This window comes from Chenopodium album, chromosome 24 (genome assembly GCF_948465745.1).
Source record: "Chenopodium album chromosome 24, dcCheAlbu1.1, whole genome shotgun sequence".
NCBI lineage: Eukaryota > Viridiplantae > Streptophyta > Magnoliopsida > Caryophyllales > Amaranthaceae > Chenopodium > Chenopodium album.
Genome location: NC_137857.1, coordinates 11,183,008 through 11,190,404, shown reverse-complemented (window position 1 = coordinate 11,190,404; position 7,397 = coordinate 11,183,008). Strand labels below are relative to the sequence as shown.

Below are 7,397 nucleotides of genomic sequence, written 5' to 3'. Positions count from 1 at the left end.
ACTCTACTCTACACTATAATACGGAAAATTATTTCGTGACATGGTATTGGAGCCAAAATCACTCTAATCCCTAAAATCAATTTCTACATTCTAATTCCTATAATCAATTTCTACCATCACTTTCATCAATTTTTTTAATTGGGTTCGAATTTGGGATAATCCCCAATTCAATTTCTTCTAAATTTTTCTAAGTGTTTTGCGCACTACTGTCAATTTCTTCTAATTTGGGATATTTCCCACTTCAATTATTCTAATTCATTTTCACGAAGTTCAATTCGCGGGGCCTATAGTCTATTGTTCTAAATTAATCTAAGTGGTCTTCCTCATACTCTCCTGCTACTTCATTAACAATGGCGAAAGAAACCATTGTTTCCCCTTCTACTGCAAATTTTCTATCCAAGCGACGTCAAAAGTCGGGTTTATTTTGCACTCACTGCAATCGATCGGGTCACGATTATGATGGTTGCTTCCTTGTCCACGGGCTGCCCGATTGGTGGTTGGACAAATATGGACATAAAGGCAAATCTTCTTCTTCCTCTATTGATCCCCTGATGTATGTTGCTTCTACCGCTTATTCTTCGCCTGTTGTTGCCCTCTCACATGCTCCGCGGGACAGCACTCCCAGCCACAACCAACCCGCGGAGTGGCCTGCCCAGCAGCCTGCGTCGACCCCCAAAACAGAGTACTCCGTGGCCCAGCCGCGGGAAAGCCCTTCCAGCCGCAGCCAGGCCGCGGAGTGGACTGCCCTGCAAGTTGGGAGTCTTGCTCTTCCTCCGTGTGTTCCTAAGGCTGCCCCTACTACTTTAACGATGCCTTCTACTTCCGCCACTACTCCTATTTTAGGTGGTGTGTTCGATTCTCGCACCGATTCTATTAATGATGATTATCTATCTTTGTCGTGGATTATTGACACTGGTGCATCTCATCATGTTACTGGCAATGAGACTTTTCTACTAGATGCTCACTCAATTATTTCTTGTCCTGTTGGTCTTCCCGATGGTGCTAAGGCCATGGCTACTAAGGAGAGTTGATTGATGATTCTAATTGCTTTGTCCGATTCACTAATTCTCTTTGTGCTATACAAGATCAATCCTCAGGGAGCTTACTTGGAGGCGGTGAACAGATAGATGGACTATACTATTTCCGGCGTATCCCAAAAGTATGTGCAATCACGGGTTCGAAGATATCTACATTTGAGTTGTGGCGTCGTTGTATGGGCCATCCGTCGGAGAAAATTGTCAAACTACTTCCTGCTATTGAAGGTAGTTCTGGTACTAAGGCTTATATTGTGGTAGTAACTTTTGAATTCTTTCAATGTGGGATTTCATAACCACTACACTCCCCCTTTAGTGTTTAGTGTGGGACAAGAAGAATGCTCACATGTGGGTTGTTCATGGGCTCAACACTCCCCCTCACATGTGAGCTGTCCATAGTATTTTTGGCCCAGTATACTTTAGCAAGGCCCCAATCGTGGGCCTGGCTCTGATACCATGTTAAATACGGGTTTGGGCCGCACCCGTCATGGGAGAGTGCAAGTCCACCACTTTACAAGACCAAGGAGGTTCCACCTCAAAACCATATGGCAATGAGGGGAGTAGCCCCTTAGCCTTATATTGTGGTGGTAACTCTTGAATTCTTTCAATGTCTTCTTTGGGTTTGAGACCTCCTTCTGCTGTTAAGAATTCTGCTACTGTTAACAATCACAATGCTTCTTCTGGTACTAAGCGAGCTGTCTCTCCAAATGTTGTTAGGTATCTTTCTCTATTCTATACTTTTTTCCATAAATTTATGTTTTTGGGAATTTTTTAATCTGCTGATTAATTGGTATTTTTCCCCCAATTTCTTTTGCATGATTTTGGTTTATTATTGGTGGGGTGATTGTATGTTTGGGTGTATGATTGGTTGGTTTATTATAGGTATGATATATGCGTTTGATTATTGTTGGTATTTTCATAGATTAGAGATTATGTGTTTTGGTGAATTTGGGTTTGGGTGTATAATTTGTTAGATTATTTAGGTGTATGATAATTGTGTTTGTTTATTGGTGGTTTTTTCATAGATAAAGTGTTTGGGTTGAATTTGGGTGTTTAACATGTTGGTTCTGTTTGTTTTAGCCATTTTATTATGTGGGAAGTTTTTTTGCTGATGAATTTTAATTAGGTGGAATTAGAGAAAGTAAATGGGATTGTAAAATGATTGATGAAATTGGGAATTTTGTGCCGTGTAATATGCTGAATTTTGGTGCTATATATGTGATAGTTGAGTTAAAAGTGACCTCTGTTATTTGTCGCTGCATTATGCAATTAATTAACTCATATGTGCATATATGTCATTATTGGAGTGGCATTGCATTTCCTCGCATGAGTCGCATCCATTGTAAACTTCTTGATTTTGATTTAGCTGTTGCTTTGTCTAAGATGCAAGACAGGTGTATTCAAAGGTATCCTACTCTTTATGGGAGTGATGATTGAATGCAAGCTTGCACGGCTGAACTTGGTGTTCCACTCACTAAAGAACTCAGGTTTCATCAGGTATGAACCAACTCGCTTTCTTCGTTTTTCTATAGATGGGATTAGATCATAGGTCTTGTCTAATTTAATTTTTTAACGGGATTTGATCACAGGTCGAGTAATTTGATTGTTTTAGAAGTGTTTTATATGAGTGTGATTATTTTTATTTCAATTTTGTTATTCAGTTTTTTGGTTAGTTGATTGAGAATCTAATTGGAAGCAATTACTTACCTTTATGGCAGATTAATGGGTTTAATTAGGTGAAATTAGAGATATTAAATGGGATTGTAAAATGATTGATGAAATTGGGAATTTTGTGCTTTATAATTTGCTGAATTTTGGAGCTAAATATGTAATAGTTGAGTTTAAAGTGATCTCTATTATTTGGCCTACATTGACTCCTCATCTAGGGAACTTAAATATGCTTCTTTATTTTATTATAGATGTGTTCTAAAATTGAGGTTATGAAATGGCTTCTAATTAAGTTGAGGTTTGCTTAATTTACACTATTACGGGTGTTTGTTTTGCGAATAATGCTAATTGTTTTTGATCGATATTGATAATTACGAGTATACTTAGCGTTCCTGTGAATACTCATACTTACACACTCAACTAAAGGCCTTAGAAGGGGGAAATGTGGGGTGTTAATGTGTTATGTGTACTATCAATGCTGTATGATTTAGAATTGTAAATTTTCAAAATTTTATTAAGTCCTATTGATTGTAGTGTTGTCTTGGGGTTTTATATGTGAAGTTGTGAACCTTATGTTTGGTGATTGGTGATATATTGAGTACCTTATATATTTTGCATAACTTGGAATTTTTGTGCAAGAATTCATGTTTAAAGATGTTTCTATAGTAGTAACACTTATAAATAATACGGAGTATACAAAAGGAACTAACCATTAGATGTAGGTGGCCTGGCAAGCCGAGGCTGCTGCTGCAGGTGGCCTAGCAAGGCAGCAGCTGCTGCCCTGCCATGCTATGCTGAGGCTATTGTCTAGTTGATGGCTAATATGTGTGCTAAAAATAGTGGAGCCCTTGATTTTTCTTCCTTCCCTTTAGGTAATGTTGGTGGATTCATTGTTACAATATATTGTCAATTTTTTTATAATCGTAATTACTTATTGTTAATCATTCAATACTTGCATAGAGTTTACAAGCTCGCCACAAACCTGAGAACCTAAGCTAGTGGTGTGGTGTGAGATTCAGGCTTCGGATGCTGCATTTCTGTTCTGGGTTGCTGCTTCGGAGCTGCTGCTGAATAGTAATTGTGATGCTGCTGCTCTGCTATTGTATGTAGGAAGATGTTGCTCTTGTTATAGTGAATATATCCAATGTATTTTTTTCTTTGTTCTTTACTTGTGTAAAATTAAAGGTTATCAATGAAGTTATCATTTTCAAGTATATTATGGATATATATCACAGTAAAATGTAATATTACAGCATTTTTATAATGAAAATATGTAAGTTTATGTATATGGTAGTGTTTATATAACAATTTAAGTGAAAAAAATGCAAAAAAAAAAAAAAAAAAAAAAAAAAAAAAAAAAAAAAAAAATTATTTTTTTGGCCATTAAAGGCACGGCCTGAACAGGAACCGGTGCCAGTAACTCTTTGAAAAAAACGCGGTAAGATTATTGCCACCGGTTAATTGGTGGCAAAATATATTATTTTGCCACCGGTTAACCGGTGGCAATACTTGTTTTTGCCACTGGTTTTGAACCGGTGGCTTTTTAATTGAGTATTGCCACCCCCCAAATGCCCAGCGATTCAAAACCGGTGGCATAGGGGGGTTTTGAACCGGTGGGGAATTGCTATTTTCTACTAGTGCATATAGAGATTTCCAGGAAATTAAGTCACCAACTAAAGAGGGCCCCTCTAGAGAGGAAGTATGCGTCCTCATAAACAAATTAGATGACCTAACGAAACTATTTAGAGATTACTGCAAGCAAATAGAGGAAGTCGAAAAGAAATGCATCCTTGAAAAGATAAAGAATACTTCCTCAAAGCCTTCCGAAAGGAGGCCATTCGACTCTAACGTGGTTACACCTCCAAGGAGAAGCGATAAAGTCTACTGCCAGAGTGTCAGTATCACCAATCTAGAGGGCATACAATAGAAAACAGATTCAAATTTAAGGATCTTATCTAAGGGTTCATAGACAATGGGAAACTTGTTCCAACACTACGAGAACACTCAGAAAAAGATGTTAACATCAATGGAGTTTGGGACAGTGACGACGAGGGTGTCTACCTTAAAGACATAAAAGAACCTCCACTCACTAAAATTTATCCAGTCGACGACCTTTAGGATGAGGAAGATTCTCCCATCGATGTCCTCACAAGGTTTGGAAGATTACAAACCTCCAGTCACAAACACACCTGTTCCTACCACTCAAAAAATTCCAGTACCATTCATAGAAGAAAATGATGTTGTCAAACAACTCAAGGAGACTAAAGTTGAGATAAATGTGTGGAAACTACTAGCCACATCCCATGAGCATAGGCTCGCGGTGATGGACGCTTTACCCAAAGTAGGATTAGATTCATAGACTACTTTAGAGGGATTAGCTAATTTCCTCACAAATGAAGTTATGGCCAAAATACTAAATTGGGCCTAATTTGAGTTTTATGTACGGACCCAATTTATTTAGGCTAATATGATTTTAATTCAAGTGATCGCTAATTATTAGATTTATTTGTGCATTAATAATCAACCAACATAGATTAAACAGGTTTAGGGCTAATTTAATGATTGTATGTTGATCGGGAAGCGCACATGAATATGAGAGGAATAAAGTAGAGGTCTATTTAGGGTGGGTTCAATCTCTTTTAGATTGGATTTGTACCATCATCCCCGAATATCCAGTCATGATTTCGGACCACTATGGAGTTAGCAATCATTGAGATCATATATAAATAGGGTGTAACCTTCACACCCATGAACGGTTTACAAGTTCCTAAAACTTGTTGGCGACTCTTTTGCTCTAACTTCCTTTCCTTTGGACGCGACCATGCTTAAATGCATTATCACAGTGGGGCTCAAAGTTGGGGGTTTAAAATATTCCCTACAGAAGAGGAAAAGGAAAATTGGAAAGGAAAAAAAAAAGAAAATTTTAAATAATAATTTTTTTTTTAAAAATGTAAAAATATATTTGAAGAATTAAGATGTGACATGTGGCAAGATGACCTAATATTGCAAGTTGGTGACCGGTTTTGCACAATAGAATTGAAGATCCCCAAAGCTTGGATTATTAAGTAGTAATTTGAAGGTTGGATTATTAGATTAAACGAAGTAAATGTTGGATTATTTAAATCAAATTTTCCAATCAAATAATGGTTAGCTTTATCAAAATTACGACTATAGAATGGATCTTGGAATATGAAATATCTCTTGCACATATTAGTATAGTATAAAGTCTATTTAGAAAGATGATTTAACAACTTGTAATTATAGAAATAAATTTCATCTAATTTATATGCTTGTATTCGAAAAAACAATATAATTTTGTATCACCAATCCAAGTTTACGATACTCCATCATTACTGGTACTGGTACTCATACTCGATCAACAAACCCCACCAATTAAGGGGTGTAGACACCTAAAAATGTCTCCCCAAAACCAAACCCGATGCTGACCAATCTTTCACCGCCATATTGGTTGGGTTGAGTATTTAATCTTTTGGAGTGCTTAAATCCTTATTTAATTCAATACATTTCATAAACCAACCCAATTCTTAACCCATTTTCCCAAACTATAACTTATTTCCCTCTTTTCGTGTCCACATCACAAAACCGAGCTAAAATGATTTTGTGGCCCTATAACTTTGATCCAAATATTATTTGGTTGGATAGGCCTTGAAATAATCTTTCGAACGGTATATCATAAGCCCAATTTCGATTTAAAATGAAGAAAATATGAACAAAACACTAAATTCAACCCAAAATAGTCACCCTTTCACTAAAACGGCCATATCTTAAAATTTATACATTATTTTGACCTATTTCTAATTGAGTTAAAGATAGACTTGATAAGATTTCCAACGATATATTATATGATTTTATTCCGAGTTACAGATCAAAAGTTGTCAAAGTTTTAAAAACGCGTAAAAACAAGAATTTACCGCGCCACGTTTGAAATGCCGCACTGCGGCATTTCTTGCCGTGTCACGGTAATTTACAACGTGGCGCATCATATTTTCCGTGACATGGTTTTTTTTTCTGGGCTTTTCTTCGCGGCGCCTTCACTTCTTTGGTTTCGTGCTTCACCCTATGTAGGGAATATTTCAAGCATCATAACCCCAAAGCTTGAACCCACTGTGATGATACATTTAAGTATGAAGGCGTCCAAAGGGAAAGAAAAGAGAGCAAAAGAGTCGCTAACAAGTTTTAGGAACTTGTAAACCGTTCACGAGGTGAAGAGGACACTCTCTATAAAATAGGCCTCTACTTTATTCTACTCGTATTCATGTGCGCTTTTTGACTAACATGCAAACAATAGGTTTAGCCCTAAACCTGTTCAATCTAAGTTGGTTGAATATTAATGCACAAATAAAACTATTATTGGCGATCACTTGAATTAAAATCATATTAGCCTAAACCAAATTATCAATTATCTTATTAAGCGTGATTTCAAGTACAAATTCCCTTTAAACATGCATAAAAGGCGTGATAAAGCAATAACAATAAAATAGAATCAAGTAACATAATAATAATAATAATAATAATAATAATAATAATAATAATAATAATAATAATAATAATAATAATAATAATCATAGCATAATAATCATAATCATGATAAGGCATAATAAAGCTTAATAATGATAGCAAGATCCTAGGTATGATACTAACAAGATTAATAACAAATCCTAGCATGTCACTAAG

General features: G+C 36.3%; 1 long non-coding RNA gene across 3 annotated transcripts; it reads left to right on the top strand.

Annotated features, from left to right (window-relative positions):
- The first annotated feature begins 228 nt into the window (after nucleotides 1-228).
- Nucleotides 229-3,949, top strand: LOC145611793 (uncharacterized). Of its 3 annotated transcripts, XR_014106453.1 has the most exons (4): nucleotides 229-1,751; nucleotides 2,418-2,531; nucleotides 3,425-3,574; nucleotides 3,663-3,949. It is a non-coding gene; the product is annotated as an uncharacterized LOC145611793 (long non-coding RNA). The 3 variants fall into 3 exon arrangements; XR_014106451.1 differs by lacking the exon at nucleotides 3,425-3,574; XR_014106452.1 differs by having other exon boundaries at nucleotides 229-2,531.
- Nucleotides 3,950-7,397: the final 3,448 nt, after the last annotated feature.